This window comes from Protopterus annectens, chromosome 6.part0 (genome assembly GCF_019279795.1).
Source record: "Protopterus annectens isolate FY-2018-M chromosome 6.part0, PAN1.0, whole genome shotgun sequence".
Taxonomy (NCBI): domain Eukaryota; kingdom Metazoa; phylum Chordata; order Ceratodontiformes; family Protopteridae; genus Protopterus; species Protopterus annectens.
This window is the reverse complement of record NC_056737.1, coordinates 1413595067-1413619302: the sequence shown is the minus strand read 5'-3', so window position 1 is coordinate 1413619302 and position 24236 is coordinate 1413595067. Positions and strand designations below refer to the sequence as shown.

Sequence of the window (24236 nt, the reverse complement as noted above, 5' to 3'; positions counted from 1 at the left end):
CAAACAAGGAGGCACTCATTCATACCCACTATGCCGAATGGCTTTGGACCTATGGAATATGGCTCTGAACTACAACATTCAGTTACAGGCAATATTTGTACCGGGAAAAGAAAACATCCTAGCAGACATGTTAAGCAGAACTACCTCGGATGCTCACGAATGGATGCTACACCCGGACATCTTCAAAGCCATCACAAAGAAATGGGGAATGCCACAAATAGACCTATTCTCAGATCCCCACTCAATCACCAGCTCAAGAAATTCTGCACAAGAACATACCACCCACTTGCTTGGAAGGTGGACTCTCTATCCTTCAGTTGGAAAGGCCTGACAGCATATGCATTTCCACCTCTTCCTTTGATTCACAAGGTACTACTGAAAATCAAAGAGGAACGTCCAAGGATAATTCTGATAGCTCCAAATTGGCCAAGACAACATTGGTATCCATTGCTGAGGAGCATGTCTCGGGGGGGAAACGTGGGCTCTGCCCCTGATTCCTTTGATGTTAACTCAGAGCGACTACAACATCCTGCATCCAAACCTGAAAACTCTGCAACTGACTGCCTGGAACATTACATAAGAACAACTAACCCAGACTTATCCCAAAGGGTTAAAGACATTATCCTTGAGGCCCGCAGACCTTCAACAAGAAGGAACTATGCAGGAAAATGGAAAAGGTTTGTCATGTGGAGTACTGAAAGAGGGAAAGATGTGTCAAAGATAGATATTGCCAACATCATGGAGTATTTGGTAGAGCTTCTCCATACAGGCCTGTCCTATTCCTCCATCAAGATACATGCATCAGCTATTTCTGCAGAATACAGCTTCGATCCCCCTGTCTTCTCACATCCTCTACTCAGGCAGTTCCTCAGAGGAATTAAGAATGTAAAACCTCCTAGGAAACCACCCTTACCAGCATGGGACTTGAACTTTGTGCTAGAAAAATTGACACTCCCTCCATTCGAACCAGCAGCAACAGCAGATCTTCAATATCTATCCTGGAAAACTGCTTTCTTACTGGCAATTACTTCAGCAAGAAGGGTTTCGGAACTACAGGCCTTAATGGCAGTACAACCCTTCCTAATCTTCCATCAAGATAGAGTGTCCATGAGAACTAACCCTACATTTATGCCTAAGGTGGTATCCAGAGTGTCTCTAAACCAGGCAATCCACCTACCTACCTTCTTTCCCAATCCACAGAACAGGGGGGAAAGACTGCTGCATACCTTGGATGTACATAGACAGTTGCGCTACTACCTGGACAGAACCAAGAGCAATAGAAAAACTGACCAGCTTCTAGTAGCTTATGCAACAGGAAGGGAAGGAAAAGCAGTTTCCAAACAGACAATCTCCAAATGGATAGGAAATTGCATAAGATTCTGTTACTCCTACCATGGAAAGCAAATTCCACAGAACATAAGGCCTCATTCTACAAGGGCTACAGCCACTACCACAGCTTTCTTACGAGGAGTGGCTACCAAGGACATTATTGAGGCGGCTACTTGGACCTCTGTGCATACATTTGCCAAGCATTATAACTTACCTCTATACTCTAGATCCCGAGCAGGGTTTGCCACTGCTGTTTTGCAAGGGATCCTGACTACACCATAATTCTTCTTCCTCCTCCCTAGTTTGGCTATGGTATTCTACCCATTTATGACTGCAGATGCATCCTTGAAGGACATAGTACAGTTTTGTACCTACCATAAATGTAGATGTCCGAACAGGATAGCATCTGCAGTCAGGATTACCCACCCTCCTTCCCCTCTGTGGTACTCCTAGGGTATTTACCCACCTAATAGCTAGCTGGGGGGGATCTCTTATGGTGTATTTGTATATATGTACATACATGCTTATTTTTTGTGGTTGCCTTCTACTTCTTTGGAAACATTGGCATTTACCCAAAATTTTAGCTTTCCAAGAGGGCATCTGGCATCTGGGGCAAGAAACACTGAGGAAAATGGCGTCGGCTGATGCCTTTATACCCGAAGACCAGCAGAGATGACGTCAGGTGAAGTGCGACATCAGCCGAAGCCGGACCCAGACTTTGGAATCCGGCCGACCGAAGGGCTGCCTGACGACAGGACAACCCATTTGTAAGGACTGCAGATGCTATCCTGTTCGGACATCTACATTTATGGTAGGTACAAAACTGTACTTTCCACTTAGTGCCTACCACCCCTTTATTAGCTTTGGGATTCTACCCATCTGTTATGACTGCAGCTGTATGCACGATGAACATAGTACAGTTTTGTACCTACCATAAATGTAGATGTTCGAGTGCTAATACAGCTGCAGTCCTGTCGCACTGACGTCAGGGAAGAAGCGCACAACCGATGCCGGACCTAGACTTTGGAATTCGGCCGACCGAGGACCCGCCTGACGGCAGGAGAACCCATCTGTTATGACTGCAGCTGTATTAGCACTCGAACATCTACATTTATGGTAGTTACAAAACTGTACTTTTTCCTTAATGTTTATCTAGATATCTTCAGTGTTTTTCTGCCTTTGCTGATCTAGCTGTTTGCAGTGATGTATGATGGATCCTGGCAAGTTTTTCTATCGTGAGTTGCTTTTACCATGTCTGTCTTTCAAAGTATTTTTGATGATCTGTTCCCTCTTCTGTATTCTTCTAGCAGCAATACTTTTTTAATTGCTTTATAGTTTTCTCTATTTGGTGCTTCCATGGTGGCATTTTGTTTCTTCCTTTCCTCTTTGCTTATTGCTCAATATTTTTGTAGTAAGACTTTAACTGTTAATTTAGCTGCACAGTAATATATCCAATTTATTCCTGTTATATCACAATAATTTCTCTTAATAGTTCTTACTACTGCATTCTTCTGTTCTGTCAAACTTTAACATTTTGGGTCATTTTTACTTTCTGTAATAATATTCTTTTCATCGATCTTTTATATGTCTGTCCATTTGTATTAAATCAGTCAGCTCTTCCCTTCGATCAGTTTTTTCTAGACTGACAGCACCTTCTTTGCTGTCCATTTCCTGTGGATGTTCTACAGGAAGTTCCAGAACTTCTTCCTGTGGCATATCCTTTTTTCTGATGGCCCCTGCTTCTTCTGTTTCTCCTTCATATGGGGACTCATTGTTCCATTGTACTGAGACATTACCTGAGTTAGATTTTCTTTACCAAATCTTTCACTTTGCAGATAATGCACAACTTCAGTTTGTATTTGTTTGACATTTTTCTTGCTAACCCTCTTTTCTACTTCCCCTTTTTGTTTTCTTATGTTTTGTATTATGAAAATTTCCATGTCTGGGTACCTTTGCCTGTATTTCTCTTTTCATATCTTCGGTGCTGCTTTTTTGCTTTCTCTTTTGCATAAAGATTGTTGAATACCAGATCTCTGTCTCTGTCCCATGTCCATATTTCATAATACCTCCGGCTCCATTTGCATCTCCTTAATATGGTGACTCTGGTGGCTCATTGTTTTGTCATGCTGCAGCATTGCCTGTGCTGGATTTTCTACACTAAATCCTTCACTTTGCAGATAAGTACATAGAAACTAAAGTCATGGATTAACTTCTACAAATGTCTTTGAAGCTGCTTTTTTGTATTGATTGGCTTTCTCCTTTGCGTAAATATTGCACCATATCAGATCTTTTTCTTTCCCATATCCCTGTTTCGTTTTTATACTGTTCAAAATATCTCTGGGTTTTGTTCTTTATCTTTTTGCACTTGCTCTCTCTCTTCTTTTTCTGGGCGACCCAAAGTTTATTTGTCTATGTAATGTTTTCATGCATCTGTTGTATTAATGAATGCATATTTTTAAAGCTTTTTTTATTTTTTTTTCTGGTACAACTATTTTTCATTCCTCGTAATTTCTCTGTCAGTCTTTCTGAACATTGTTCTGTTTGAAAATTATGGGCTTCTTGCAAAATAAATCAAACACACAGCTTCTTGCAAAATAGTAATACATAATTTTTCCTTATCCTCAATAGTTGAGTCTGTCATTTGGCCTGTCAGTTTTACTTGGCTACTGCTTCATTCTATCCCCATGGGCCATCCTCCCCTGGGCCAGGCCTAATCCCATTGTAGGAATGTTTCCGTGTCCTGAGGATTCTGCTTTGCCGTTTTTTTTTTCAGTCCTGGCACCAGTACATACATCAGCATTGGGCACTTTTGTATCCTGGGAGTTGTGCACCCAGCTGTCTTTTTTTATGTATCTTCCTTCGGTTTAATTTTTGCAAGTCCTTTGAGTTTCTAATAGCACGACGGGAATGGACCCCATTCTTAAGTCAAAGTATGATTAAAGTTCATGAAATTAGTGCTGTTTCAATCTTTGATTTTAGCCAGAAGTACTCTATGCAGCACACACAAAGTGTCCTGAAAAAACTCCTGCAATTCATAAGGAGATGTATGTATTGGTAGCGTATCTAAATAAGACTGTAAATTCTTTTTTTATGAGACCCATTGCTCCTACTACTATTGAAATGGTCTGGATATCCTTCTTCCACATTGCATTCATTTCTGCCTGCAAATCCTGATATTTTATGACTCTATCTGTAAGTCAGACACTGTAATCGCTGGGTGCAGTAATTTCATGCTACTTTTGTCTTCTTTTCATGGACTACTGTATGTGGTTTTCTCGGATCTGTTGTTTGAACTATTGGTAATAGGTAATCCCAACTTCATCATTCCCTGTAATGCTTTTGTGGCTCATGTTTCCAATGCTTCTCAGCTACTACAAAATTGTAATGTTTTCACAATCCCCCAATGCAACAGTCTTGCCACATTATTATGCTTTTCAGTATACAGGCCCTCTGCCATCAGTGTTATCACACCCAGCAATAAGATGCGTGACGATTTCCAGTTCTGTTTTACCGAGTCTGCATTTGTCTGTTTCTCCCACATGTTCAGTGGACTTTGTAAACCAACATGTTAATAGTCCACTATCCTGTGGCGCTAATATTACCCTTTCATCTTTTGATTTAAATTCATCTCTCCTTAACCACTCATGCTTCATATCTTGATTGACATGAGGCTAGTAAAACTTTGCCAGCCTTTCCCAGATGTTTGTGTGTGTAAAACAAATCACCAAGAGTGTGTGTGTCAGCTACTTGGTAGGGACACGAAGCACTGGCTGGACAGAGAGAGTGTTGGAGGACTTGGCTTGGAACCCTGGCTAAGGACTCAACTCTATAGCTGTGTCAGTGGGGAGACTTATTGGGGATCTGGAGAAAGAGGGAGGAAACCAGCCCCAGACTGACTGTGGTCTCTGTGTGTTAAGGGAAATTGCACTTTACTGTGTGTGTACTTGTCATCCTCCCAGTGTGTACGTCCCTCCCCACTGTTGCCAGTGGTGACTACTGAGGCTCCTTGATTACTGGGGCAGTGCTGGGGCATCACACATGCCATACTTTAGATTCTTCCCCTTTTTGTAGTTCTCCATTATAATATAACTCTAACAATAAAGGATCCTTTGTTCCATATGACTTTCTTTTGTTACCCTTTTGTTCTATTGCCACAGTTGAGTTTTCTTCGAAGTGACTATAAACTCTGGCAGCATCAGTTCCTGTGTGTGTGTGTGTGTGTGTGTGTGTGTGTGTGTGTGTGTGTGTGTGTGTGTGTGTATATGTGTTTTTTGTTTGTACATCGTTGTAAGGCAAGTTATTGGTCGGTAGTTCTTAGGATAGCTTGCAGGCTCACAGTTGAGGATCATCGTTTTTTCCTGTTGTTAACCAGGTTGTTGTCTGTCCTGGGTGTGCATATAAGTAGTTCTTACTCGGAGCTAGAAGTTTGTGTAAAGAAGCCAGAAATTAGTTACTGTATCTGGGCCTGGAGTTTTCCAGTTAGGAGCTTTTCTTAATTCTGTTTCAATTTCTCTGGTTGTTGTTTCATCTCATTTCATATCCTGTGCATTTGAACTTCTTACTTTTTGTTTTACTTCTATCCATTCAGCATCTTTATGTTCCACAGGGTCTTCATAGCTATTTCTCCAAAATGTGTCTCTCTCTTCTTTTTTGGGCGCAATTTCTATTCATGTTGCTTTTTTTCCAATTCTCTATAAAACTTTTTTTAGTCACAATATATTGCTTATTTTGTACTTTTCCTTTATATTTATCTGTATTTCTTCTAAGTTTTTCAGCCTGTGCTGATATCTTTAGTTTATTATTTGCAATAGTGTACGGTAGATCCTGGTCTGTTCTAATACTGAGTACTGCTTTTATCACATCTAGCTTTCTAACCAGTCTTGTTTATCTGTTCCGTCTTCTATACTCTTCTAACAGTGGCACTTCTTGCCTTAATTGCTTTATAGTTTTCTCTGTTTGGTACTTCCGTGATGGCATTTGATTTCCTTCCTTTCCCTTATTGCCCTGTATTTTTGTGTAAGACTTTTCTGTTATTAGTTTAGCTGCACAGTATCATGTTCTATTTACTTCTGTTATCACATACATTTCTGTTAATAGTTCTGATTACTGTATTCATTTGTTTGATCAGACTTCCAACATTTTGGGTCTTATTGGCTTTCTGTAATCTATTTCTTTCATCAGTCTTAATATGTCTATCCATCTTTATTAAATCAAGCAACACTTCCCTTAGATCTTTTTCTTTTAAACTGAAGGCACATTGTTTATTCAACATTTCTTGCGGATATTCTGCAGAAACTTTACAGAGCATCTACTTTTGACATATTCTCTTCAGTTTCAACCTGTCATCTATTGCCTTTTCATACAGAAGCTCACTGTCCTATCACTCCACATTGACTGTGTCAGAGTTGCCACCATTTCCTGCTCCTTGTGTTGCTGTGCAACTCCGGCTGAACATTGTACTGGTTTCCTACTGAAGGCACCAAAGTATCTACATATGGCAACTGATCAGATGCTTCCTGTTCCACCAGTTTCTCCTTAATTTTCAGGACTCCTTGTTCAGTCATACTGTGATGATGTCCTTCAAGGATGCATCTGCAGTCCTTACAAATGGGTTGTCCTGTCGTCGGGCAGCCCTTCGGTCGGCCGGATTCCAAAGTCTGGGTCTGGCCTCGGCTGGTGTCGCACTTCACCCGACGTCATAGCTGCAGTTATTCGGGTATAAAGGCATCAGCCGACGCCATTTTCCTCAGTCTTTCTTGCCGCGTGGCGCCCGAAGCAGAAGCTGTTCGCAAGTGCCGGTCGGTCAGATCCAGAGATTACTACTACCGAATACTACTTCAAGACTTCTAAAGCTAAGTACCCCGTTGGGGACTCTTTCTTGCCTCAGCCGATGTCAGAGAAAGTGAATAACTGTTTATCTTGTGGGAAACAAATACCTCATAAAGATTTCCACTCCTACTGTATACATTGTTTAGGCCCAGACCACGACGTAGCAGCTTGTCTAGCCTACGCTTCTTTTAACCGACGGACGTTTAGACGTCGGTCGGAGTTTGCTGAACAAATTTTCGGCTCTGATTTTGCCTATATTATGCCGTCGGATCCTCCGACAACGCAAATTTCCAAAAAATGAAAAGAAAAGGACCGACACTCGCGGTCCGCGGTCTCGGCCGAAACCGCGATTAAGCAAACCGCGAGTGTCTCGGTTTCGGCCGAAACCGAGCAAGCGGTTCTTTCTCCAGCCGAAACCATGCCTTCTACCGAGGCCTCCTCTAACCTGGTAGAATCTGCTTCTGAAATCCAGCCTTCTGTTGCGGTTTCTCAGGAATTATCAGACACAATTCCCCTGGATATTTCAACCCCTGCACGTGGAGCTGCTAGGCCTCCTGCAGCCATGTCTATCAAGGCCTTTGCCAGGGCTAAAGCAGCCAAAGCTTCCAAAACTGTGCCTGCCAAACCCCCCTCACACAGGCCCAGCACTAGCTCTCATATGCTATCTTTGGCTGAGGATTTAATTTCTTTAATTCGTGGATCCCAGCCTCATCCAGACAGGTCCTCTCTCCCACCTCCAGAAAAGAGACCTGGAGCAGAGCCCCCGGAACCAGTATCCACTGATGGTTCCTCTGATGAATCAGAACATACAGACCTTCCTGAGGCTTCTTATTCTCCTTACGAAGACTCTGATGCTGAAGAGTCCATTCCTTCAGCCTCTCCACCTGAGGAATTTTCCTTTGGGGAAACCTTGCATGCTATGAGGGAACAATTTCAGTGGCAGGGCCAAGATTTCTCAGACTCCAGAAAAAGGCTTAGAACCTTTCTACATTTGCCACAACATAGGCCTTTAGCTATACCTCCAGTCCTTTCTGTTGTAGATGATGCATTTAATGATGTTTGCACTGCTCCTGATTCATTACCTCCGGCTCCTGCTAAGCCCGATAGGTTCTACAGGGTCCCGGACACTCATCACCATTTATACAAGGCTCATTTGCAGATCCAGAGACCATCGCCCAGGGCCCTAAGGCTGTAGCTGCTACTTCTACTAAAAACCCCCTCCCCTCTGAAAGGGAATCCAGGTCCTTAGAGAGATGGGGTAAAAAAGTTTACACTTCTGCTACCTTGTCAGCTAGGGCTTTAAACTGCCAATTTCATATGATTCAATATCAAGAGTTTATGCTTGACCAGTTAACTAAAAAGCTTTCCTCTGAAGAATCTTTAGATGAAAATGTGTTCAGGAAATGGTACATAACATACAGCAGGTTAGTAACCATTCTTTAAAATGTGGCTATGATGCACTGGAGGCTTCCTTTAGATCAACCATGACTGGCACAGTTATCAGGAGACATGCATGGTTGAAAGAACAGGCATTACCAGACCATGTCAAATCAAAGCTTTTGGATGCACCCATGGACAAGGTCAATTTATTTGGTTCCCCTGCTCAGCAGGTGCTAAAAAGATGGAAGAGAAGGCGAAATCTGTACAAACGGTGAAAGATTTCTTACAGGTTCAACCTCCAAGGTTTAGCAGGAACTGGCCCTCCAAGAATTGGTCCTTTCCGGACTCCTGTAAGCCTCAGAGGGGCAGGAATAGGCGTTCAAGAGGCAGAAACCAATCCAGGGGTGCCTACAGGGGACGCCAATGGCAAGGTAACAACCAGCGAGGCACGGACGCAGCCACCACCTCTACAACAACTCAATCACAGTGACTTGACAGTGGCACCGCCTACCAGGGAACAACAAGAAGCACCCTTAGGCGGAAAACTAACCTTATTCTCAAAAAACTGGCATTGCATCACAAGGGAAAAATGGATTTTGCAAACTATAGACCAAGGTTACAGGTTCCATTTCCATACTCTACCAGGGAAGAGAGGAATGCCAAACCTGCAAACTATAGACCAAGGTTACAGGTTCCATTTCCATACTCTACCAGGGAAGAGAGGAATGCCAAACCTACCACCTACTCAAAGGACAGAAGCTCTAAAACAAATATCTCAGCTATTAAGAATGAGAGCTGTGGAAAAGGTACCATCTATGGAGCAAGGAAAGGGATTTTACTCCAGACTCTTCCTGGTACCAAGAAAAGAAAACAAATGGAGCCCCATTCTAGACCTGTCCGCTTTAAACACATTCCTTATTGTTCCAAAATTCAAAATGCTGACCCTACAGCAGCTTCTTCCCATGCTGGGCAAGGAGTCTTGGCTGGTAACTCTAGATCTCAAGGAGGCATACCTGCACGTCCCCATAAGACCAATTTGCAGAAGATACCTCAGATTTCTTGCAGGATCAGAGCATTATCAATATTCAGCATTGCCCTTTGGCTTATCTACTGCACCCAGAGTGTTCACGAAATGCCTGGCATCAGTAATTGCTCATTGCAGACTTCAGGGAATCCAAATTTATCCCTACCTGGATGACTGCCTGATTCAAGCGGACAACAAAAGCAAGCTAGCAAAAGACTTACAAAGAGTCATTTACCTGCTGCAAGCCTTGGGATATACAGTCAATATAAAAAAGTCAAGGCTGATTCCATCCCAAAGAATAACCTTTCTGGGTGCAGAACTGGACACATCAAAACAAATGGCATTCCTAACTGAAGAAAAGAAAGAGCAACTACCTCTCTACTTCTTGGCATTAACAAAGCAGAACCACCTAACTGCAAGAAAAGTACTGCAAGCTCTAGGCTTCATGGCATCCTGCATAATTCTGGTCCCTCATGCCAGACTGCATATGAGAAAGCTACAGTGGTACCTAAGGAATTTGTGGTCCCAACACAAGCACAGCCTAGAAACCAAAATCCCAATAATCCCATGCCTGAAACAAGAGTTCCTATGGTGGGCTCAGGCCTGCCAATCAAACACAGGGTTGCCCTTCTGCAACAGCCAACCAAGCCAAACCATCACGACAGATGCCTCAGACCTCGGTTGGGGGGCACACATGCAGGGCAAGTGCATACAAGGCTTATGGACTCAAGACCAGCTGCGCCTACACATAAATCTAAAGGAAATGCTGGCTGTAAAATTGGCAATCCAGTCATTCAGACCATTTCTTCAAGAAGGTCAGTTGATGATAAGGACAGACAACACCACAGTTATGTGGTACATCAACAAACAGGGAGGCACCCATTCATATCCTCCATGCCGGCTGGCACTGGACCTATGGGATGTGGCCCTGAGCTACAACATTCAGTTACAAGCAATTTTTGTACCTGGAAAAGAAAACATTCTAGCAGACATATTAAGCAGAACAACCACAGATGCCCACGAATGGATGCTTCATCCGGACATCTTCAAAGCCATCACAAGGAAATGGGGATTACCACAAATAGACTTGTTTGCATCCCCATTCAATCACCAGCTAAAGAAATTCTGCACAAGGACGTACCACCCACTTGCTTGGAAGGTGGACTCCCTATCCTTCAGTTGGAAAAACCTGACAGCATACGCATTTCCACCACTTCCTTTGATGCACAAGGTGCTTCTGAAGATCAAAGAGGACCGTCCAAGGATCATTCTGATAGCTCCAGACTGGCCAAGACAACATTGGTACCCATTGCTGAGGAGCATGTCTCGGGAACAAATATGGACACTACCCCTGATCCCATTACTGTTAACACAGAACAACTACAACATCCTGCATCCAAACCTGAAAACTCTGCAGCTAACTGCCTGGAACATTACATAACAGCAATTAACCCAAATTTATCCCAAAGGGTTAAGGACATAATCCTGGAGGCTCGCAGACCTTCAACAAGAAAGAATTATGCAGCAAAATGGAAAAGATATCTCATTTGGAGTACTGCAAAGGGAGAAGATGTGACTCTGGTAAACATGGCCAACATCTTGGAGTACTTGACAGAGCTCTTCCACACGGGCCTGTCCTATTCTTCCATCAAGATACATGCATCAGCTATTTCAGCACAATACAGCTTGGATCCTCCTGTCTTCTCTCATCCCCTGCTCAGACAGTTTCTGAGAGGAATTAAAAATGTAAAACCTCCCAGGAAACCACCATTGCCAGCATGGGACTTGAACTTTGTGCTAGAAAAATTGACACTTCCTCCTTTCGAGCCAGCAGCAACAGCAGAATTACAATACTTATCCACGAAGACTGCTTTCCTGCTGGCAATAACTTCAGCAAGAAGGGTATCTGAACTACAGGCATTAATGGCAGTGCAACCCTTCCTGATCTTCCATCAAGATAGAGTGTCCATGAGAACAAATCCTACATTTATGCCTAAGGTGGTATCCAGAGTGTCATTAAATCAGGCTATCCACCTATCTACATTCTTTCCAAACCCACAAAACAGGGGAGAAAGACTTTTGCATACCTTGGATGTACACAGACAGTTACGCTACTACCTGGACAGGACTAAGTCCAATAGAAAAACTGACCAGCTTCTGGTAGCATATGCCACAGGAAAGGAAGGAAAACCAATTTCAAAACAGACAATCTCCAAATGGATGGGAAATTGCATTAGATTTTGTTACTCCTACCATGGAAAGAAAACTCCTGAGAACATCAGGCCTCACTCCACAAGGGCTACAGCCACTACCACAGCCTTCTTACGAGGAGTGGCTACCAAGGACATTATAGAGGCTGCTACTTGGACCTCCGTGCATACATTTGCCAAGCATTACAATTTACCTTTATACTCTAGATCCCGAGCAGGTTTTGCCACTGCTGTTTTGCAAGGGATCCTAGCTACACCATAATCTCTACTCTTTCCTCCTCCCTTGTTTAGCTATGGTATTCTACCCATTTGTAAGGACTGCAGATGCATCCTTGAAGGACATAGTACAGTTTTGTACCTACCATAAATGTAGATGTCCGATAGGAATGCATCTGCAGTCAGGATTACCCACCCACCTTCCCCTCTGAGGTACTCCTAGGGTATTTGCCAGCCTTCAGCTAGCTTGGGGGGGATCTATTATGGTGTATTTGTTTGTATATATGTACATACATGCTTAATTTTTGTGTTTGCTCTCTACTATTTGGAATCATTGGCATTTATCCAAATTTAGCTTTCCAAGAGGGCACCTGGCATCTGGGGCAAGAAACACTGAGGAAAATGGCGTCGGCTGATGCCTTTATACCCGAATAACTGCAGCTATGATGTCGGGTGAAGTGCGACACCAGCCGAGGCCAGACCCAGACTTTGGAATCCGGCCGACCGAAGGGCTGCCTGACGACAGGACAACCCATTTGTAAGGACTGCAGATGCATTCCTATCGGACATCTACATTTATGGTAGGTACAAAACTGTACTTTACTAAATTTGGATTTTCTGTAATAAATCCTTCACTTCGTAGGTAATCCATAACTTCAGTTTCTATTTCTTTAACTTCTCCATTAATCTTTATGTTCTTCGTGTTTCACTGTTGCAGTCATCACATTTGGGTTATCCCTGCCAGGGTAGCCCTCGGCCGGCCCGAATACCAGAGACTTAGTATTTCTGCGTCAGTTGCTGTCGCTTGAGGACTGACATCAGGTCATCAGTAGTATAAAGTAAGGCAGCCGACGCCATTACATCAGTCTTTCTTGGCATGGAGCCCGAAGCAGAAGCAGTTCACACGAGTGCTGGTCAGCCGCTATCTGAGTTTTCGTCTCCAAATTGAAGTTGAAGTCTTCTAAAGCTAAGTACCCCATTGAGGATCCTTTTTTCTTGCAATAACCGATGTCAGAAAAAGTTAATAATTGTCTTGCCTGCGGAAAGCAAATACCACACCGAGATTTCCACTCTTACTGCGTCGCTTGTTTAGGCCCAGACCATGACGTCCCCGATTGTTGCTTCTGTGCTTTGTTCAACGGTAGAACTATCTGTCGTCGGGCCCTTATTATAGCCAGATATTTTCGTTTACAGTCCTCGAATTCCGATATGGCTTCAGTAAGCCATCCGACAGCAGATCTTCCAAAAAAACGTAAAGATAAAGACAGAGACAGACCGCACAGGTCCAAACTTAACGATGACGCTTCCGTTAAGCTAGTCATCAGTCCTGTACTCAGTGAGGTGCTTTCGCAGCCACTGATGGCTGCTTCAGTTGATTCGCAGGCTGCTACAAAGACCCTTTTGGAGTCCGGTATGCCACAAAACTCTTCTTCGACTAAGGATCCTGTGGTCGTCTCTACCTTGGATGGGTCTGGAGCTACTGAGCAGGCACTGACTTCCGAGAAAGTCCTTCACACTACCGAATCTCAACACAAACCGACGTCTTCTTTCTCGACTACCATTCTGTCAAAAACGACCGAGTTTCTTAGGCCCAGGGATCAAACCACACCCAAGAAACAGACAACCCACTCTCAAGCGCCTGCTCCCTTGCCTCAATCTCAAATGCTTAAAATGGCGGAAGACCTTATGCTGATCAGGGGAAGCTAAGCTACCCCCTCAAAAAGCAAAAGAGATCTGTTCCCTGTAGTTTTGTCTGAACAAGAGTCAAATGAATCTGATGCATCTGACTATGAGGACATGCAACCCCTCTCCACTTATGAGGCTTCTGATGCAGAGGACTTCATTCCTTTAGCCTCTCCCCCAGAGGATTTTTCCTTTGGGGAAACCCTGCATACTTTAAGGGAGCATTTCCAATGGGAATGTCAGGACTACCCTCCATCTAAAAAGAGATTCAGGGAATTCCTAGATCTTCCGCAACACAGACCCTTGGCCATCCCCCCCCCAGTCCTGGATGTTGTGGATGATGTTTTCCTTGAATCCAGCTTGATTCCTGATGCCCTACCTCCTGGTCCAAGAAAACCAGACAGGCACTATAGAGTCCCTGACTCTCACAAATATCTTCTTAAAAATTCTAAAAGCTGACCCTGAGGTCGTTTCTCAAGGGCCAAAAGGGGATTAAAGCAACCTCTGCTAAGAATCCCACCCCCTCAGACAGGGATTCCCGAGCATTGGACAGATGGGGTAAAAAAAAAGTATACACCTCAGCTACTCTTGCTATCAGGGCACTAAATTATCAGTTCCATATGCTGAAATTTCAGCAACATACCTTGGAACTCCTTAAACAAAAAATGTCTTCCTTCCCTCCTTGGGCAAAATCTAAAGCTTTACAAGACTTGATGCATTCTGCAAGTCAAGTAACTAAACACACTTTGCACTGTGGTTTTAACCCCCTAGAAGCTTCTTGCAGGCAGCAGTCACTGGATTTGTCATTAGAAGACGTTCATGGCTTAAGGAACAACCCCTGCCAGACCATATCAAATCTAAATTATTGGATGCCCCCCTTGCACAAAGAAAACTTATTTGGCACTAAGGCAGAAGAGGTCTTAAAAAAGATGGGAGAAAAAGCAAAATCTATGTAAACAGTTAAGGATTTCTTACAGGTCCAGCCCCCTAGGTTCAGCAGGCATTGTCCGTCCAAACACTGGTCCTTTCCAGTTTCGAGTAAACCAACCCAGCCTATGCCCCATGAAAACAGACCCCATAGACAGCAGCCCCAGGGAATGCAGAGATCTAAGCAGTGGACTACCTCCACTTCAAAATCAGGGAGTTCTAAGCCACCCCCTTATGGTAAGAACTCACAATGACTCGCCTCCTCCACCCCCCCTACCCACCTTCACTTATCCCTAGGAGGAAAGCTCTCCTTTCACTCAAGCACCTGGGCCACCATTACCAAGGACCAATGAGTTCTGAACATTGTGTCTCAGGGATGCAAATTTTCCTTCTACACCCTTCCAACCCCAAAAGGGTTCCCAGATCTACCACCAAATCAGTGGGCAGATGCTCAAAAGCAATTTTTTTCTCTGCTCTCTGTGAGGGCAGTAGAGCATGTTCCTGCAGAACAAATAGGCCAAGGCTTCTACTGCAGACATTTTCTGGTGCCCAGAAAAGAGAGCACCTGGCAACCCATCCTCGATCTATCCATTCTAAACACCTTCCTGGTGGTCCCAAAATTCAAAATGCTCACCCTCCAGCAGCTGCTACCCATGCTCTCCAAGGATGCTTGGCTAGCCACCCTAGATCTAAAAGAGGCCTACCTCCACATTCCTATAAGGGAATCGTGCAGGAAATATAGGTTCATAGGTTGGTACTAGGTTGTCGGTCCTAGGCCCTATACAAGCCTAGCCATAATGATTCCCTGGATATTTTATCCCACAGTATTTACTTCCCTGGACCCCTGTCTAGCAGGGTGACTGACGTGATCCCCGGGGTGAATTTCCTATCTCCCATCCAATTGTCAAGGTTCCTTTTGAAGAGGGTCAAGGAGGTGCTCTGCTTGACATGTATGGGCAGTCTATTCCAGAGTATGGGGAGTCTCTGGGTCAGGAAACTATCCCTCCAGCATGTTTTGTTCATTGTGATGACAAGGTTTACATCCCTGGAGCGTGTGGCTCTGAGGGATTGGGATTTCTTTATGTGGAGCATGTCCAACAGCTCAGGGTTTGACATGGCCTTGTATGTTAAGCAGAGATTGCCTCTGAGTAGGCGATATGCCACAGAGTAATAGCTGGAGTTTTTTTAGACGGTCAGCATAGGGCATCTGCTTTACGCCTGTGATTCTTTTAGTGAGGTATTTCTGCAGCCTTTCTAGCTGTTGCAGATGTCTTGTGAGGTATGTACCAAATGGGGCGTTGTACTCTATAATGGGTCTAATGAGGGATGAGTACAGTGTGACAATGACCTCCTACACTTCAGGGCAGGATCTCAACACTTTCAGTTCTCTGCGCTTCTCTTTGGCTTATCTACTGCTCCCAGAGTTTTCACAAAATGTCTGGCTCCGGCCATTGCCTTTTGCAGACAAAGAAATATTCAAATTTACCCATACTTAGATGACTGCCTTATTCAGGCAGACAGTCGGGAAATGCTGCTCAAGCACCTGGCCTTTGTAAACACCCTACTAACCTCCCTAGGTACACAATCAACGAAAATAAATCCAAACAGGTGCCCACCCAAAGGAGAATCTTCCTGGGAGCAAGACTGGACACAGCTGCCTAGATGGCATACCTTACATCAGAGAAACAAATTTTCCTGACATCCTACATCTCTCAACTAACCACCAGGCCCCAGCTGTCTGCAGGGAAGATCCTGCAAACTCTGGGATGTTATGTAGTCATATCTCACCATTATTCTTCACCTGTGGGTTCGGAGCCAACAGTCTGCTCCGACTCTGCCTATATACTAGCTCGAAAGTCTTTGATTGGCTGGCTAAGATGGTATCCCACAATACCGTACTCCACATCCCCAGATCTCGTTTGCCGCTTGTAGAGCTCGGACGTGGTCTCGACTTGGCTTGGCTAAGTACCTTTTGAAAACTATTTTTCTTGGGAAATTTCTTGAGAAATCATCTGATATTGTTTAGTGTTTAATTAGATTTTGTGTGAGAGTGATTGTTGGCATTTCTGGTTCTCTTGTGTGTGCTTGTGCGTTTTTTGTGGTATCCCTTTCCTCGGGCTAGGCCCGTTTAAGTAAGAGGACCTAGTCCTCCCTTGTGATTGTTCGTCGGACTTTGTTGTGTTCTCTTGTGTGGAGACCATTTTAATTAGAGGTCTCTTATCGTTGTGTCTAGTCAGTGACTGTCTGTTATAGTAGGCGCTCGCTTCCCGCCTTTTCTTCTGTTCTGAAAGTTGAAGTTCTGTGCTTAGTTCTATCATGTCTAAAGAGCAAAAAGAACATAAGCCTTCCGGCTTTAAAAAGTGTTCGAAATGTGCATATAAAATGTCTATTACAGACGGACATTCCGTCTGTGTTTATTGTCTTGGAGCCATCCACCTTCAGCAGTCTTGCAGTTTTTGTCACTCTTTTAGTCCTCGGGTGCTCCAAGAAAGGAAAAATAAGTTGATACTAAAGGGTCTATTAAAACCATCCTTCGAGGAAAAGTTAGCTTCGACTCCCAGCTCCGAGTCGAAGTCTAAAGCTTCTAAGTTCAAAAAGAGATCGCCGGCTCCATCTTTGGTCTCGGAGCCGCCCTCTAATATTTTGGTTGTGGAATCTGCTTCCTCTGCTCCACCGATCTCGGAGCCGCAGGAAGTCACTGTTTTGACTGAACCTTCGACCGCTCTGATAATTTTGGAACCAATTCAGAGCCGGTCTCCAAGTTTAAGACAAGTCTCTCCAGATGAGAAGTCTGCTTCTCCATCAGTGTCCTCCAAATCCTCCAGGCTTTCAGATCTGGATGTGGATAGGGTGGTGCAGCGGCTCCTGGAATCGCCAGTGTTGGCTAAACTCTTCTCTGCTCCGACCCAGTCGGTTCCGGAGCCAGCCCTGTTAGTAGTACCTGCTATTCCTCCTCGGAGCGCATCGTTGTCTTCGGAGCTGGTGAGCTCCGCTCCGAGGGATGTTCCTGTGTCAGCTCCAATACCCCAACTGGGATTCTCGGTACTGACTTCGGCTCCGACCCTGTCGGCTCCGTCCACAGGGTCCGGGACTCGAGTCTCTTCTGTCGGCGCCAAGGGGGATGACTCTGAGCACAGGTCGGTGCCGAGCCTTCCTCTGGGCGCGTTGGCAGGGGGGACTCCGGCCCTGGTCATGGCCCTAGAGGGCGGTCGGTCCTCAGACTCAGGGGGCCCTGCCTTCGAGGCAATGCGGAGCGCGCTGGCTGGTTCAGCTACCTCCCTCGGATCGGTTCTCCCGTCCTCTACTGCACTGGCGAGAGCTTCTGACACTCCTCTATCATTGGACAGCAGGGAGCAAAGGCCTAAGGACACCCCCATGAGCGGTCCCCTTCTTTCTGAGGAACCCTTAGACTCTGTGCCTGAGGAACCCCCCAGAAAGAAATCTTGTAAGAGGAAGCATATAGACTCCCTCACTTCAGATACTGATCTCGAGGAGTCGGAGGGGTCCCCCAAGTCTTCCTCTGAGGATGTTTCGTTCTCCGAAATACTGGAGATGTTGAAACAAAGAGGAGACTGGCCTTCCAAAAACCCCTCCGAGGAGGAGTCAGTATTCCTTAAGGCCTTTGGCGCCCAGCCTTCTGCCTCTTGGGTATCTCCACCCTTCGATGAGCTCCTAGACTTAATTTGTCGAAGGGTGTGGGAGACCCCTGATTCAGTGGAGCCTGTCCCTCGACGGCCGAACAAATTCTTGTCTGCCCCCCAAGGGAAGGAATTTATGACAAAAGGAACCCCAGTAGATGCTATGGTGGTGGCGGCCGCCACACAGAAGGAAGTTGCGGAATCTTCCTCTACGGTTCATCCCCCGAACAAGGAGTCCAGGATGATGGACCACTACGGGAAGCGTACCCTTTCTTCAGCGACCTTTACCCTGCAGTTGCTGAATTACTTGACTCATTTCACACAGCTCCAAAGAGATCTCCTTAAGGAGGTAGGAGATACTCTCAGGGGTAATGTTCCTGAGATGGTGGCTCAAACAGTTAACGCTCAGCTTTCCCCCCTTAATTCTATTGTGAACTCGTCCATGCGACTAATCTCGTACATGGCAGAGGGAGCGAGTAGGGCGGCCAGTTCAGGAGTGGCCCTCAGAAGGCAAGCCTGGTTACGCCTGTGTCACTTTGCAGAGGCCTTTAAGTCTTCCTTTACTGATGCCCCTTTCGACAGTTCCTCCTTGTTTGGGACCAAAGTAAAAGAGACACTCACCAGGTGCGAACAAGAGGGTAAGACCTTGTCTGCCGTGGGAGTCTGTTTTTCCCTACCGTCGAGACCTTATCCCAAGGCTCAGCGGGGGGAAAGATGTGGTTCAGAAAATCACAGAGGTCGTTTCCTGACACACAAGGTGAGACCCCCACCTCGAGGCAGAGGGGGGGGGGTCATACTCTGGAAGACGCTGCCCCAGAGGCAGAGGGGGCCCCCGCAACTCGGGGGACCGGGATTCTTTCCCCGGTTCCCCATACTCTCACTCTTGAGGGTGTGCCCGGCTGCGCTTCTCCGGAGCCAGTCGGGGGTCGGATTTCCCATTATCCGGAAGCCTGGGCAAGAATAACCCAGGACAGATGGGTTTTAGGGATAATCGCCAGAGGTTACACCATTCCATTTCACTCCTTTCCCCCTACCCCCAAAAGGATCCCAGACCCACCACCCGGTCAAAGGGACCAAGCAGCATCAGAGGTCTCTCAGCTGCTAGAAAAAGGAGTCATTCAGCTAGTCCCCCCAGACCAGATCGGATTAGGGACCTACTCAAGATTCTTTTTGGTGCCGAAAAGCACGGGGGACCTGAGACCCATTCTGGATCTCAGCCAACTAAACCATTATGTTCGCAAGTCCAAGTTCCGAATGGTCACACTGCAATCAATTCTTCCGCTGTTGGCAAAGGAAGTATGGATGTGCTCCATCGACCTGAAGGATGCCTATTACCACATAAAAATGGACAAAGCATCCCGGTATCATCTACGCTTCCGGCTGGGAGCCAGACAATTCCAGTTTCGAGCCCTGCCCTTTGGTCTCACCACTGCCCCCAGGGTGTTCACCAAATGCATGGCAGTGGTGACGGCTCACTTGAGGCGTCTAGGATTCCAGGTGTTTCCTTACCTGGACGACTGGCTCCTAGCCGCCCCCACCAAACATCTACTTTTTCAAAACAGAAACTATACCATCAGCATTTGCCATCAGCTAGGCATCACAATAAACTGGAAAAAATCTGCCTTGCTACCCTCACAGCATGTCTTATTTATAGGAACAGAGTTGGATACTATTCGGATGAGAGCGTTTCTGCCCATGGAAAGGATCACGAGGTTACAAGGGCAGGTTCAGAAGATGATACCTTTGACACGCGTAAGGGCAAGGCTAGTGCTGCAGCTACTAGGCACGATGGCATCCACTATCATGATGGTTCCTTTAGCGAGGCTGCACATGCGCATATTACAGTGGCTCCTGTTCGCCCAGTGGTCCTTTCAGAGTTTGCCTCTATCTCATCCCATCTTGATCACAAACATATGCAGACAAGATCTGAGTTGGTGGCTGTGCACCGACAACCTAGTAGTAGGGAAACCGTTCTCTTCACCCGACCCGGTAGCCACAGTGACCACGGACGCCTCCCGGATAGGGTGGGGGGGGGCATTATCTTGGCAGGTTGGTCCAAGGTACGTGGCAGGAACACGAGATGAATTTGCACATAAATGTCCTGGAGATGAGGGCAGTGCTCCTAGCGTTGCAGGCGCTACAACATGTCCTCCCGACCGGGACGATTGCGATACACTCAGACAACATGTCCGTAGTGTGGTATCTCAACAAACAAGGGGGAACCCAATCTTATCCACTATGCAGGGAGGCTATGAGAGTGTGGATTTGGGCGATAGCTTCCCACAGGACCTTGATAGCAATGCACATTCCGGGGAAAACCAGTGTGATTGCGGACAAGTTAAGCAGGGCTATCCTTCTGCCCTACGAGTGGTCCCTGAACCGCCAGGTGGCGGACAGCATATTCAACAAATGGGGTCAGCCTTGCTGCGACCTATTTGCCAGCCCTGTCAATGTGAAATGCCACGCATTCTTCTCACTGATACCTCCATTGGGGGGATATCCAAGGGACGCTCTTGCACACATTTGGCCCTCGGCTCTACTATATGCTTTCCCTCCGTTTCCCCTCATCTCGAAGGTGATTCAGAAAACACTACCTCTGGGAAGCAGATTGATTCTGATCGCTCCATACTGGCCTCGACAGGTATGGTTCCCCTTTCTCCAACAGTTTGCAGTGGAGCCTCCTTGGACTCTGGACGCTCGTCTGGACTTACTGACACATATGTCGGGACAGCTCCACCCCTCCTTGGAGTCCCTCCGGCTGACCGCCTGGCTACTCCACTTCCGACCATAGTCAGGTATCACGATTTTTCTCCAAATGTAGTACATAAACGTTCAACTAGCGGCCATCTCTAATTAATTATCATGTGGCTCATGAACCCAGCTTAATGGCGCACAGACTGTGTAAAGCCTTCATGAAAGGCACACTACTCCTTCGTCCCCCTGTAGCTCAACCGGTTATGCCTTGGGACCTTAATTTTGTTCTGCAGGCTCTCACTCTTGCACCCTTTGAGCCTGCTGCTTCCTGCGATTTGAAATTTCTGACATGGAAATCGGCCTTTCTAATAGCCATTACTTCTGCCAGGAGGGTTTCAGAGCTTCAGGCCTTGTCAGCTAAGCCCCCTTACCTGGTTTTTCATAAAGACAGGGTCTCCCTCAGGCCGAACCCTACCTTTCTTCCCAAAGTAGTGTCACTGTCTAATATTAATCAATCCATCGAGCTGCCAGTATTCTTTCCCAATTTCTCTGACAAGGCAGAGTTATACGTTGGACGTTCATAGGCAGCTCCACTTTTATTTATACAGGACTAAAGAATGGAGGAAATCGGATCAACTTTTCATTTCATTCTCAGACAACCGCTTAGGGTCAGCGGTGTCCAAATTAACCATTTCTAGATGGCTATCGGGTTGCATCGCCTTTATTTACAAGACAAGAGGCAGAAACATACCCTTTCCAGTCAGAGCACATTCTACAAGAGCAGTATCAATGTCTACATCATTTCAAGCCAGACTATCCTTGGATGATATATGCGCAGCTGCAACATGGGCTTCTTCCCGTACCTTTGTGTCCCATTACAAATTGGATGTGGTGTCCAGGGGCAGGTCTTCCTTTGGCTCCACTGTGCTCAGGAGTATCTTTCATTGAGCTCCCGGGATATAGGTGCTAGGGACGCTGTCCCACAGGTGAAGAATAATGGTGAGATAGGACTACATAACATCAATTAGTTATGTACTTACCATAACGCTAGATGTATTTAGTCCATCTCGCCATATATTCTTCATTACCCACCCACCGTCCCCCTGCCTGGAGAATTTGGAGGATCTCTTTTGATAACCCTGGTATTAATCCCTTTAGACAACTTGTTGGACCTTATCTTCTTGGCTGTGGATGTGTGTGTGTGTGTGTGTGTGTGTGTGTGTTTGTGTGCATTGCACAAATGGCTTTTGTTAGCAGCAAACTAGATCTGGGGATGTGGATCATGGTATTGTGGGATACCATCTTAACCAGCCAATCAAAGACTTTTGAGCTAGTATATAGGCCTAGTCGGAGCCGACTGTCGTCTCCGAACCCACAGGTGAAGAATATATGGCGAGATGGACTACATACATCTAGTGTTATGGTAAGTACATAACTAATTGTTTCATGGCATCTTGCATACTACTCATTCTGTATGCCAGACTGCATATGAGGAAACTTCAATGGTACCTAAAGAGCCTTTGGTGTCAACAGTCTCAAGACCTGGAAACTCTTCTACCTATAATTTCTTGCCTCAGAAAGGAATTTCTTTGGTGGGCAACAGCATGCTCCCACAACAAGGGACTGCCCCCCACCCAGACCCTCACCACAGATCCATCAGATTACGCTTGGGGTGCACACCTGGACAGCAGGTGCATACAGGGTCAGTGGAGCCCACAGCAAATCCCTCTGCACATCAATCAAAAAGAGATGATGGCTGTGCAGCACGCCTTGATAGCTTTCAAACCCCTTCTCTCTCCAGGGATTCTCCTGATCAAAACAGACAACACCACTGTGATGTGGTACATCAGCAAGCAGAGAGGGACTCATTCCTACCCTCTAAGCAGGCTGGTCATGACCCTTTGGCTCACAGCCTCTTATATGTAACGATACCTGTTAGCACAATTCCTACCAGGCTCTCTCAACTCTCTGGCAGACCAATTAAGCAGAAACCTTCTGGACCCACATGAGTGGCAACTCAACAGAAGTATCTTCACCCTAATAACTCAGAAATGGGGAACCCCAAAGGTCGACCTCTTTGCCTCCCACACCAACCATCAGCTCGGCAAATTCTGCACCAGGGAGCATCACTGCCTGGTTTGGAAAGTGGATGCCCTGTCCTTCCCCTGGGTCAGTGTATTGGTCTGTGCCTTCCTTCCCCTACCTCTCATCCTCAGGGTACTGCTCAAAATAATGGAGGAAAAAACAAGGACCATTCTTATATCTCCAGACTGGCCCCGACAACATTGGTACCCCTTGGTACGCAGCCTGTCTCCGCTGCCTCCATGGCATCTTTCTCAGATTCCGAACCTCCTGACCCAGAGGGAAGGGGAATTTATGCATTCCCAATTGCAGACACTCAATTTGGCAGCTTGCTTATTCCCTAACCCCGAACTAACAAGCAAACCATTTCCAAATGGATAGCACACTGCATCCATTTCTGCTATAAACAGCATGGAGAGCCTCCCTCCAAGAGAGTCAGGACACACTCCACCAGAGCAGCCTCCCCCTCTGCAGCTTTCCTCAGAGGAGTCCCCACCAGGGACATCCTGGAGGCTGCCACCTGGACATCTGTTCACACTTTTGCCAAGCATTACCACTTGCCTCTCTTCTCCAAATCCAGGACAGGGCTTGCCTCTGCAGTCTTGCAGGACATCCTAGCCAGCCCCTAGTTTCCTTAACTGCCTCCACCCATTTCCTCAGCTTTGGGAATCTACCCAAATGTGATGACTGCAACAGTGAAACATGAAGAACATAGTACAGTTGTGTACACTTACCATAAATGTAGATATTCAAGTGTATTCACTGTTGCAGTCCTGGTTTCCCTCCCTCCATCCCCCTTTATTCTCATTTTATTACCATTCTTCCTTGTTGTTCTCCTTTCCTTACAAGGGACATATTGGTATTTATTTTCCACTGGTGGGGTTCTTCCACCAGAATCTGGCATCTTGACAGGTTAGGGCAAGACAAACTGATGTAATGGCGTCGACTGTCTTACTTTATACTACTGATGACCTGACGTCAGCCCTCAAGCGACAGCAACCAACGCAGAAATACTAAGTCTTTGGTATTCTGGCCGGCTGAGGGCTACCCTGGCAGTGATAACCCAAATGTGATGACTGCAACAGTGAATACACTTGAACATCTACATTTATGGTAAGTGTACACAACTGTACTTTTTCTACTTCCCCTTTGTTTTCTTATTTTTTTATTGTAAAATGTTCTGTATTCGGATGCCTTGCCTGTATTTCTCTTAGAATTTATTCG

At 45.8% G+C, this 24236-nt stretch overlaps 1 protein-coding gene across 1 annotated transcript in view; it reads left to right on the top strand.

The window, feature by feature from the left end:
- DARS1 (aspartyl-tRNA synthetase 1) overlaps nucleotides 1-24236 on the top strand; it is a gene marked incomplete in the record, with an annotated part of 1501614 nt that overhangs the window by 208462 nt on the left and 1268916 nt on the right.